The following is a 13,091-nucleotide window of genomic DNA, read 5'->3' on the forward strand; positions in this document are numbered from 1 at the left end:
TAAAGAAGAGGATGTGTCACCCATACCTTCCGATGGAATTTCTCTCCGGACAGAGGTGAGGAAGGAAAAAAGCAGTGGGGGCCGGGACAGGAGGGGTATCTCAGGCAGGGCAATAGAAAGCTTCCAGAAGAGCGCCCGGGGCCAGGACCATCCTGGCTGGCCTGCAGGCACCAAGTTGGCCTGCGTGCTGTCGCTGGTGTGGCTCCAGGGCCCTTCCTCTAGGCTTTCAAGCCCTTGTACATATTCAGGTGTTTTACCTGGGAAGGGTGGGAACAGTTCAGCAGCAGCTGGCCTGGGGCTCAGCTCACGTTTACTCACAGATGCCTCAGCACGGTCCCCCAGCTTTGCATTGAGGACGCTCCTTGCATGGGGGGTGGGTTGCTGGCTGTATGGGAGGTGATTCCCCACCTCTGACCAATTTCAGAATTGTTTACCGCTGGAGCAAGTGCCCTGCTAGGGTTTCCCTCTGTATAACTGGTGGGTTCAGGATTTTTTTTCTTTTATGGTTCAAGTTAGATTTGATTCCTCTTTTATGTATTTATAGATATCAGCATGGAAATAATTCATTCCTATAAATACATCTGTGTGAAGGGAATAACTTTTTTTCTGTTTTATTTTAAAATTTTATTTTTTAAAATTTTGAAATTTAATTTTATTTATTTTTTTATACAGCAGGTTATTATTAGTTATGTATTTTATGCATATACATGTATACAGGTCAATCCCAATCTCCCAACTCATCCCACCACCACCACCCCATGGCTTCCCACACTTGGTGTCCATACGTTTGTTCTCTACCTCTGTGTCTCTATTTCTTCCCTGCAAACGAGTTCATCTGTACCATTTTTTAGGTTCCACATATATGCATTAATATACAATATTTGTTTTCCTCTTTCTGACTGACTTCACTCTGTATGACAGTCTCTAGATCCATCGATGTCTCTACAAATGACCCAGTTTCATTCCTTTTTATGGCTGAGTAATATTGCATTTTATATATGTACCACATCTTTATCCATTCATCTGTCTGTGGGCATTTAGGTTGCTTGCATTACCTGGCTATTGTAAATAGTGCTGCAATGAACATTGTGGTGAATGTGCCTTTTTGATTTATGGTTTTCTCTGGGTATATGCCCAGAAGTGGGATTGCTGGATCAGATGGTAATTTTATTTCTAGTTTTTTTAAGGAAACTCCATACTGTTCTCCATAGTGACTGTATCAATTTACATCCCCACCAATAGTGGAAGAGGGTTCCTTTTGTCCACACCCTCCCCAGACTTTGTTGTTTGTAGATTTTCTGAGGATGCCGATTCTAACAGGTGTGAGGTGATACCTCATTGTAGTTTTGATTTGCATTTCTCTAATACTTAGTGCTGTTGAGCAGCTTTTCATGTGCGTCTTGGCCATCTCTGTGTCTTCTTTGAAGAAACGTCTCTTTAGATCTTCTGCCCATTTTTGTATTGGGTTGTTTGTTTTTTTTAATATTAAGCTGCATGAGCTGTTTATATATATAATGGAGATTAAACGTTTTTCCATTGATTCGTTTGCAATGATTTTCGCCCATTCTGAGGGATGCCTTTTTCCATTCCCGTTTTTTTAACAAAAAAGGAAAGAAAGAAAAAGAAGCAGAACACTAATGTGGGTAAAATATGCCTTTTGAAATGGTCGTTTTGAAATATGGACGTCCTTTGAAATTTTTGGTCGATATGTGACCCCAGGATTTGTTTTCAGGGCAGGTGTCATTTACAGGCCTGCAATGATTTTGAATATCAACTGACCATTAGCGCTGGGATTAAAGCTGCTGTTGCGTGAAACGGCCACAAGGTGGCAGCAGTTCTCCCTTACCTAATCTGGTTACTAGAGCAACAGAGCCTCAATGGAGGTCCTGTTCTAGATTGGAATTTAGAATGGAATGTGCCAGGAGAATGCCCCTCAAGTTTGTCTCACTACTTCTTGTTCGTGTTTTTAATTTTTTTTTTATTTTCTATTACAGCAAGTGTGATTACAATGTTTGGCTTGTTGTAGGTGTGGAAGATGTGGTTCTTTTACACATATACAGATGTATGTTCTTCCTGGGATCCTTTTCCCATGTACGTTAGGACAGAATGTTGAGTAGTCTTCTCTTGGTATTCCGTAGGTCTTTGGTGATTATATATGTCACCTGTGTTTGATTATGTCTCTTAACCCCGATATCGTAATGAAACCAATCCTCACACCTTTCCATTGGTGAACAATAAGTTTGTTTAATGAATCTGTGATTGCCCTTCTCCGTGGAAATATCTGCCCTGGTATCCATTTTTAGGTAACACCTATAAGTGATATGATACGATATGTGTCTTTCACTTTCTGACTTACTCCAAGTCACGTGATTACCTCTAGACTCATCTACGGGGCTGCAAATGGCATTGTGTCCTTTTTTTCCTTGGCTTCTATTCTGCCTTAGCGAGGTCCATTTTCAACAATGTGATTCCCTGAGGGTTGTGGATTAGCTGACCTGGGCAGCCTTACCCTGCCGGCCGGCCCTCCCCAGGTGTGCCTGGTTGAGGTCAATAGAAACAGCGCTCCAGGCAGCAATAGCCCCTGAAGTTGTGCCTGACTCCATATTCTCTGCCCCGTCAGCAGTCTCGGGGCTGTGCTGGTGGGAGGGAGTGAGGGGCCAAGGCTTTGTTGGTGGCCCGGTGTGAGTGGGGCTCTGCTGGCCTTTCTGCAGGAGTTGCCAGGCTGCCACCTGTAAAGAAGAGGATGTGTCACCCATACCTTCCGCTGGAATTTCTCTCCGGACAGAGGTGAGGAAGGAAAAAAGCAGTGGGGGCCGGGACAGGAGGGGTATCTCAGGCAGGGCAATAGAAAGCTTCCAGAAGAGCGCCCGGGGCCAGGACCATCCTGGATGGCCTGCAGGCACCAAGTTGGCCTGCGTGCTGTCGCTGGTGTGGCTCCACGGCCCTTCCTCTAGGCTTTCAAGCCATTGTACATGTTCAGGTGTTTTACCTGGGAAGGGTGGGAACAGTTCAGCAGCAGCTGGCCTGGGGCTCAGCTCACGTTTACTCACAGATGCCTCAGCACGGTCCCCCAGCTTTGCATTGAGGACGCTCCTTGCATGGGGGGTGGGTTGCTGGCTGTATGGGAGGTGATTCCCCACCTCTGACCAATTTCAGAATTGTTTACCGCTGGAGCAAGTGCCCTGCTAGGGTTTCCCTCTGTATAACTGGTGGGTTCAGGATTTTTTTTTCTTTTATGGTTCAAGTTAGATTTGATTCCTCTTTTATGTATTTATAGATATCAGCATGGAAATAATTCATTCCTATAAATACATCTGTGTGAAGGGAATAACTTTTTTTCTGTTTTATTTTAAAATTTTATTTTTTAAAATTTTGAAATTTAATTTTATTTATTTTTTTATACAGCAGGTTATTATTAGTTATGTATTTTATGCATATACATGTATACAGGTCAATCCCAATCTCCCAACTCATCCCACCACCACCACCCCATGGCTTCCCACACTTGGTGTCCATACGTTTGTTCTCTACCTCTGTGTCTCTATTTCTTCCCTGCAAACGAGTTCATCTGTACCATTTTTTAGGTTCCACATATATGCATTAATATACAATATTTGTTTTCCTCTTTCTGACTGACTTCACTCTGTATGACAGTCTCTAGATCCATCGATGTCTCTACAAATGACCCAGTTTCATTCCTTTTTATGGCTGAGTAATATTGCATTTTATATATGTACCACATCTTTATCCATTCATCTGTCTGTGGGCATTTAGGTTGCTTGCATTACCTGGCTATTGTAAATAGTGCTGCAATGAACATTGTGGTGAATGTGCCTTTTTGATTTATGGTTTTCTCTGGGTATATGCCCAGAAGTGGGATTGCTGGATCAGATGGTAATTTTATTTCTAGTTTTTTTAAGGAAACTCCATACTGTTCTCCATAGTGACTGTATCAATTTACATCCCCACCAATAGTGGAAGAGGGTTCCTTTTGTCCACACCCTCCCCAGACTTTGTTGTTTGTAGATTTTCTGAGGATGCCGATTCTAACAGGTGTGAGGTGATACCTCATTGTAGTTTTGATTTGCATTTCTCTAATACTTAGTGCTGTTGAGCAGCTTTTCATGTGCGTCTTGGCCATCTCTGTGTCTTCTTTGAAGAAACGTCTCTTTAGATCTTCTGCCCATTTTTGTATTGGGTTGTTTGTTTTTTTTAATATTAAGCTGCATGAGCTGTTTATATATATATTGGAGATTAAACCTTTGTCCATTGATTCGTTTGCAATGATTTTCGCCCATTCTGAGGGATGCCTTTTTCCATTCCCGTTTTTTTAACAAAAAAGGAAAGAAAGAAAAAGAAGCAGAACACTAATGTGGGTAAAATATGCCTTTTGAAATGGTCGTTTTGAAATATGGACGTCCTTTGAAATTTTTGGTCGATATGTGACCCCAGGATTTGTTTTCAGGGCAGGTGTCATTTACAGGCCTGCAATGATTTTGAATATCAACTGACCATTAGCGCTGGGATTAAAGCTGCTGTTGCGTGAAACGGCCACAAAGTGGCAGCAGTTCTCCCTTACCTAATCTGGTTACTAGAGCAACAGAGCCTCAATGGAGGTCGTGTTCTAGATTGGAATTTAGAATGGAATATGCCAGGAGAAAGCCCCTCAAGTTTGTCTCACTACTTCTTGTTCGTGTTTTTAATTTTTTTTTATTTTCTATTACAGCAAGTTTGATTACAATGTTTGGCTTGTTGTAGGTGTGGAAGATGTGGTTCTTTTACACATATACAGATGTCTGTTCTTCCTGGGATCCTTTTCCCGTGTACGTTAGGACAGAATGTTGAGTAGTCTTCTCTTGGTATTCCGTAGGTCTTTGGTGATTATATATGTCACCTGTGTTTGATTATGTCTGTTAACCCCGATATCGTAATGAAACCAATCCTCACACCTTTCCATTGGTGAACCATAAGTTTGTTTAATGAATCTGTGATTGCCCTTCTCCGTGGAAATATCTGCCCTGGTATCCATTTTTAGGTAACACCTATAAGTGATATGATACGATATGTGTCTTTCACTTTCTGACTTACTCCAAGTCACGTGATTACCTCTAGACTCATCTACGGGGCTGCAAATGGCATTGTGTCCTTTTTTTCCTTGGCTTCTATTCTGCCTTATCGAGGTCCATTTTCAACAATGTGATTCCCTGAGGGTTGTGAATTAGCTGACCTGGGCAGCCTTACCCTGCCGGCCGGCCCTCCCCAGGTGTGCCTGGTTGAGGTCAATATATACAGTGCTCCAGGCAGCAATAGCCCCTGAAGTTGTGCCTGACTCCATATTCTCTGCCCCGTCAGCAGTCTCGGGGCTGTGCTGGTGGGAGGGAGTGAGGGGCCAAGGCTTTGTTGGTGGCCCGGTGTGAGTGGGGCTCTGCTGGCCTTTCTGCAGGAGTTGCCAGGCTGCCACCTGTAAAGAAGAGGATGTGTCACCCATACCTTCCGCTGGAATTTCTCTCCGGACAGAGGTGAGGAAGGAAAAAAGCAGTGGGGGCCGGGACAGGAGGGGTATCTCAGGCAGGGCAATAGAAAGCTTCCAGAAGAGCGCCCGGGGCCAGGACCATCCTGGCTGGCCTGCAGGCACCAAGTTGGCCTGCGTGCTGTCACTGGTGTGGCTCCAGGGCCCTTCCTCTAGGCTTTCAAGCCCTTGTACATGTTCAGGTGTTTTACCTGGGAAGGGTGGGAACAGTTCAGCAGCAGCTGGCCTGGGGCTCAGCTCATGTTTACTCACAGATGCCTCAGCACGGTCCCCCAGCTTTGCATTGAGGACGCTCCTTGCATGGGGGGTGGGTTGCTGGCTGTATGGGAGGTGATTCCCCACCTCTGACCAATTTCAGAATTGTTTACCGCTGGAGCAAGTGCCCTGCTAGGGTTTCCCTCTGTATACCTGGTGGGTTCAGGATTTTTTTTTTCTTTTATGGTTCAAGTTAGATTTGATTCCTCTTTTATGTATTTATAGATATCAGCATGGAAATAATTCATTCCTATAAATACATCTGTGTGAAGGGAATAACTTTTTTTCTGTTTTATTTTAAAATTTTATTTTTTAAAATTTTGAAATTTAATTTTATTTATTTTTTTATACAGCAGGTTATTATTAGTTATGTATTTTATGCATATACATGTATACAGGTCAATCCCAATCTCCCAACTCATCCCACCACCACCACCCCATGGCTTCCCACACTTGGTGTCCATACGTTTGTTCTCTACCTCTGTGTCTCTATTTCTTCCCTGCAAACGAGTTCATCTGTACCATTTTTTAGGTTCCACATATATGCATTAATATACAATATTTGTTTTCCTCTTTCTGACTGACTTCACTCTGTATGACAGTCTCTAGATCCATCGATGTCTCTACAAATGACCCAGTTTCATTCCTTTTTATGGCTGAGTAATATTGCATTTTATATATGTACCACATCTTTATCCATTCATCTGTCTGTGGGCATTTAGGTTGCTTGCATTACCTGGCTATTGTAAATAGTGCTGCAATGAACATTGTGGTGAATGTGCCTTTTTGATTTATGGTTTTCTCTGGGTATATGCCCAGAAGTGGGATTGCTGGATCAGATGGTAATTCTATTTCTAGTTTTTTTAAGGAAACTCCATACTGTTCTCCATAGTGACTGTATCAATTTACATCCCCACCAATAGTGGAAGAGGGCTCCTTTTGTCCACACCCTCCCCAGAATTTGTTGTTTGTAGATTTTCTGAGGATGCCGATTCTAACAGGTGTGAGGTGATACCTCATTGTAGTTTTGATTTGCATTTCTCTAATACTTAGTGCTGTTGAGCAGCTTTTCATGTGCGTCTTGGCCATCTCTGTGTCTTCTTTGAAGAAACGTCTCTTTAGATCTTCTGCCCATTTTTGTATTGGGTTGTTTTTTTTTAATATTAAGCTGCATGAGCTGTTTATATATATATTGGAGATTAAACCTTTGTCCATTGATTCGTTTGCAATGATTTTCGCCCATTCTGAGGGATGCCTTTTTCCATTCCCGTTTTTTTAACAAAAAAGGAAAGAAAGAAAAAGAAGCAGAACACTAATGTGGGTAAAATATGCCTTTTGAAATGGTCGTTTTGAAATATGGACGTCCTTTGAAATTTTTGGTCGATATGTGACCCCAGGATTTGTTTTCAGGGCAGGTGTCATTTACAGGCCTGCAATGATTTTGAATATCAACTGACCATTAGCACTGGGATTAAAGCTGCTGTTGCGTGAAACGGCCACAAGGTGGCAGCAGTTCTCCCTTACCTAATCTGGTTACTAGAGCAACAGAGCCTCAATGGAGGTCGTGTTCTAGATTGGAATTTAGAATGGAATGTGCCAGGAGAAAGCCCCTCAAGTTTGTCTCACTACTTCTTGTTCGTGTTTTTAATTTTTTTTTTATTTTCTATTACAGCAAGTTTGATTACAATGTTTGGCTTGTTGTAGGTGTGGAAGATGTGGTTCTTTTACACATATACAGATGTCTGTTCTTCCTGGGATCCTTTTCCCATGTACGTTAGGACAGAATGTTGAGTAGTCTTCTCTTGGTATTCCGTAGGTCTTTGGTGATTATATATGTCACCTGTGTTTGATTATGTCTGTTAACCCCGATATCGTAATGAAACCAATCCTCACACCTTTCCATTGGTGAACCATAAGTTTGTTTAATGAATCTGTGATTGCCCTTCTCCGTGGAAATATCTGCCCTGGTATCCATTTTTAGGTAACACCTATAAGTGATATGATACGATATGTGTCTTTCACTTTCTGACTTACTCCAAGTCACGTGATTACCTCTAGACTCATCTACGGGGCTGCAAATGGCATTGTGTCCTTTTTTTCCTTGGCTTCTATTCTGCCTTAGCGAGGTCCATTTTCAACAATGTGATTCCCTGAGGGTTGTGGATTAGCTGACCTGGGCAGCCTTACCCTGCCGGCCGGCCCTCCCCAGGTGTGCCTGGTTGAGGTCAATAGAAACAGCGCTCCAGGCAGCAATAGCCCCTGAAGTTGTGCCTGACTCCATATTCTCTGCCCCGTCAGCAGTCTCGGGGCTGTGCTGGTGGGAGGGAGTGAGGGGCCAAGGCTTTGTTGGTGGCCCGGTGTGAGTGGGGCTCTGCTGGCCTTTCTGCAGGAGTTGCCAGGCTGCCACCTGTAAAGAAGAGGATGTGTCACCCATACCTTCCGATGGAATTTCTCTCCGGACAGAGGTGAGGAAGGAAAAAAGCAGTGGGGGCCGGGACAGGAGGGGTATCTCAGGCAGGGCAATAGAAAGCTTCCAGAAGAGCGCCCGGGGCCAGGACCATCCTGGCTGGCCTGCAGGCACCAAGTTGGCCTGCGTGCTGTCGCTGGTGTGGCTCCAGGGCCCTTCCTCTAGGCTTTCAAGCCCTTGTACATATTCAGGTGTTTTACCTGGGAAGGGTGGGAACAGTTCAGCAGCAGCTGGCCTGGGGCTCAGCTCACGTTTACTCACAGATGCCTCAGCACGGTCCCCCAGCTTTGCATTGAGGACGCTCCTTGCATGGGGGGTGGGTTGCTGGCTGTATGGGAGGTGATTCCCCACCTCTGACCAATTTCAGAATTGTTTACCGCTGGAGCAAGTGCCCTGCTAGGGTTTCCCTCTGTATAACTGGTGGGTTCAGGATTTTTTTTTCTTTTATGGTTCAAGTTAGATTTGATTCCTCTTTTATGTATTTATAGATATCAGCATGGAAATAATTCATTCCTATAAATACATCTGTGTGAAGGGAATAACTTTTTTTCTGTTTTATTTTAAAATTTTATTTTTTAAAATTTTGAAATTTAATTTTATTTATTTTTTTATACAGCAGGTTATTATTAGTTATGTATTTTATGCATATACATGTATACAGGTCAATCCCAATCTCCCAACTCATCCCACCACCACCACCCCATGGCTTCCCACACTTGGTGTCCATACGTTTGTTCTCTACCTCTGTGTCTCTATTTCTTCCCTGCAAACGAGTTCATCTGTACCATTTTTTAGGTTCCACATATATGCATTAATATACAATATTTGTTTTCCTCTTTCTGACTGACTTCACTCTGTATGACAGTCTCTAGATCCATCGATGTCTCTACAAATGACCCAGTTTCATTCCTTTTTATGGCTGAGTAATATTGCATTTTATATATGTACCACATCTTTATCCATTCATCTGTCTGTGGGCATTTAGGTTGCTTGCATTACCTGGCTATTGTAAATAGTGCTGCAATGAACATTGTGGTGAATGTGCCTTTTTGATTTATGGTTTTCTCTGGGTATATGCCCAGAAGTGGGATTGCTGGATCAGATGGTAATTTTATTTCTAGTTTTTTTAAGGAAACTCCATACTGTTCTCCATAGTGACTGTATCAATTTACATCCCCACCAATAGTGGAAGAGGGTTCCTTTTGTCCACACCCTCCCCAGACTTTGTTGTTTGTAGATTTTCTGAGGATGCCGATTCTAACAGGTGTGAGGTGATACCTCATTGTAGTTTTGATTTGCATTTCTCTAATACTTAGTGCTGTTGAGCAGCTTTTCATGTGCGTCTTGGCCATCTCTGTGTCTTCTTTGAAGAAACGTCTCTTTAGATCTTCTGCCCATTTTTGTATTGGGTTGTTTGTTTTTTTTAATATTAAGCTGCATGAGCTGTTTATATATATAATGGAGATTAAACGTTTTTCCATTGATTCGTTTGCAATGATTTTCGCCCATTCTGAGGGATGCCTTTTTCCATTCCCGTTTTTTTAACAAAAAAGGAAAGAAAGAAAAAGAAGCAGAACACTAATGTGGGTAAAATATGCCTTTTGAAATGGTCGTTTTGAAATATGGACGTCCTTTGAAATTTTTGGTCGATATGTGACCCCAGGATTTGTTTTCAGGGCAGGTGTCATTTACAGGCCTGCAATGATTTTGAATATCAACTGACCATTAGCGCTGGGATTAAAGCTGCTGTTGCGTGAAACGGCCACAAGGTGGCAGCAGTTCTCCCTTACCTAATCTGGTTACTAGAGCAACAGAGCCTCAATGGAGGTCCTGTTCTAGATTGGAATTTAGAATGGAATGTGCCAGGAGAATGCCCCTCAAGTTTGTCTCACTACTTCTTGTTCGTGTTTTTAATTTTTTTTTTATTTTCTATTACAGCAAGTGTGATTACAATGTTTGGCTTGTTGTAGGTGTGGAAGATGTGGTTCTTTTACACATATACAGATGTATGTTCTTCCTGGGATCCTTTTCCCATGTACGTTAGGACAGAATGTTGAGTAGTCTTCTCTTGGTATTCCGTAGGTCTTTGGTGATTATATATGTCACCTGTGTTTGATTATGTCTCTTAACCCCGATATCGTAATGAAACCAATCCTCACACCTTTCCATTGGTGAACAATAAGTTTGTTTAATGAATCTGTGATTGCCCTTCTCCGTGGAAATATCTGCCCTGGTATCCATTTTTAGGTAACACCTATAAGTGATATGATACGATATGTGTCTTTCACTTTCTGACTTACTCCAAGTCACGTGATTACCTCTAGACTCATCTACGGGGCTGCAAATGGCATTGTGTCCTTTTTTTCCTTGGCTTCTATTCTGCCTTAGCGAGGTCCATTTTCAACAATGTGATTCCCTGAGGGTTGTGGATTAGCTGACCTGGGCAGCCTTACCCTGCCGGCCGGCCCTCCCCAGGTGTGCCTGGTTGAGGTCAATATAAACAGCGCTCCAGGCAGCAATAGCCCCTGAAGTTGTGCCTGACTCCATATTCTCTGCCCCGTCAGCAGTCTCGGGGCTGTGCTGGTGGGAGGGAGTGAGGGGCCAAGGCTTTGTTGGTGGCCCGGTGTGAGTGGGGCTCTGCTGGCCTTTCTGCAGGAGTTGCCAGGCTGCCACCTGTAAAGAAGAGGATGTGTCACCCATACCTTCCGCTGGAATTTCTCTCCGGACAGAGGTGAGGAAGGAAAAAAGCAGTGGGGGCCGGGACAGGAGGGGTATCTCAGGCAGGGCAATAGAAAGCTTCCAGAAGAGCGCCCGGGGCCAGGACCATCCTGGATGGCCTGCAGGCACCAAGTTGGCCTGCGTGCTGTCGCTGGTGTGGCTCCACGGCCCTTCCTCTAGGCTTTCAAGCCATTGTACATGTTCAGGTGTTTTACCTGGGAAGGGTGGGAACAGTTCAGCAGCAGCTGGCCTGGGGCTCAGCTCACGTTTACTCACAGATGCCTCAGCACGGTCCCCCAGCTTTGCATTGAGGACGCTCCTTGCATGGGGGGTGGGTTGCTGGCTGTATGGGAGGTGATTCCCCACCTCTGACCAATTTCAGAATTGTTTACCGCTGGAGCAAGTGCCCTGCTAGGGTTTCCCTCTGTATAACTGGTGGGTTCAGGATTTTTTTTTCTTTTATGGTTCAAGTTAGATTTGATTCCTCTTTTATGTATTTATAGATATCAGCATGGAAATAATTCATTCCTATAAATACATCTGTGTGAAGGGAATAACTTTTTTTCTGTTTTATTTTAAAATTTTATTTTTTAAAATTTTGAAATTTAATTTTATTTATTTTTTTATACAGCAGGTTATTATTAGTTATGTATTTTATGCATATACATGTATACAGGTCAATCCCAATCTCCCAACTCATCCCACCACCACCACCCCATGGCTTCCCACACTTGGTGTCCATACGTTTGTTCTCTACCTCTGTGTCTCTATTTCTTCCCTGCAAACGAGTTCATCTGTACCATTTTTTAGGTTCCACATATATGCATTAATATACAATATTTGTTTTCCTCTTTCTGACTGACTTCACTCTGTATGACAGTCTCTAGATCCATCGATGTCTCTACAAATGACCCAGTTTCATTCCTTTTTATGGCTGAGTAATATTGCATTTTATATATGTACCACATCTTTATCCATTCATCTGTCTGTGGGCATTTAGGTTGCTTGCATTACCTGGCTATTGTAAATAGTGCTGCAATGAACATTGTGGTGAATGTGCCTTTTTGATTTATGGTTTTCTCTGGGTATATGCCCAGAAGTGGGATTGCTGGATCAGATGGTAATTTTATTTCTAGTTTTTTTAAGGAAACTCCATACTGTTCTCCATAGTGACTGTATCAATTTACATCCCCACCAATAGTGGAAGAGGGTTCCTTTTGTCCACACCCTCCCCAGACTTTGTTGTTTGTAGATTTTCTGAGGATGCCGATTCTAACAGGTGTGAGGTGATACCTCATTGTAGTTTTGATTTGCATTTCTCTAATACTTAGTGCTGTTGAGCAGCTTTTCATGTGCGTCTTGGCCATCTCTGTGTCTTCTTTGAAGAAACGTCTCTTTAGATCTTCTGCCCATTTTTGTATTGGGTTGTTTGTTTTTTTTAATATTAAGCTGCATGAGCTGTTTATATATATAATGGAGATTAAACGTTTTTCCATTGATTCGTTTGCAATGATTTTCGCCCATTCTGAGGGATGCCTTTTTCCATTCCCGTTTTTTTAACAAAAAAGGAAAGAAAGAAAAAGAAGCAGAACACTAATGTGGGTAAAATATGCCTTTTGAAATGGTCGTTTTGAAATATGGACGTCCTTTGAAATTTTTGGTCGATATGTGACCCCAGGATTTGTTTTCAGGGCAGGTGTCATTTACAGGCCTGCAATGATTTTGAATATCAACTGACCATTAGCGCTGGGATTAAAGCTGCTGTTGCGTGAAACGGCCACAAGGTGGCAGCAGTTCTCCCTTACCTAATCTGGTTACTAGAGCAACAGAGCCTCAATGGAGGTCCTGTTCTAGATTGGAATTTAGAATGGAATGTGCCAGGAGAATGCCCCTCAAGTTTGTCTCACTACTTCTTGTTCGTGTTTTTAATTTTTTTTTTATTTTCTATTACAGCAAGTGTGATTACAATGTTTGGCTTGTTGTAGGTGTGGAAGATGTGGTTCTTTTACACATATACAGATGTATGTTCTTCCTGGGATCCTTTTCCCATGTACGTTAGGACAGAATGTTGAGTAGTCTTCTCTTGGTATTCCGTAGGTCTTTGGTGATTATATATGTCAC

This window comes from Mesoplodon densirostris, chromosome 3 (genome assembly GCF_025265405.1).
Source record: "Mesoplodon densirostris isolate mMesDen1 chromosome 3, mMesDen1 primary haplotype, whole genome shotgun sequence".
NCBI lineage: Eukaryota > Metazoa > Chordata > Mammalia > Artiodactyla > Ziphiidae > Mesoplodon > Mesoplodon densirostris.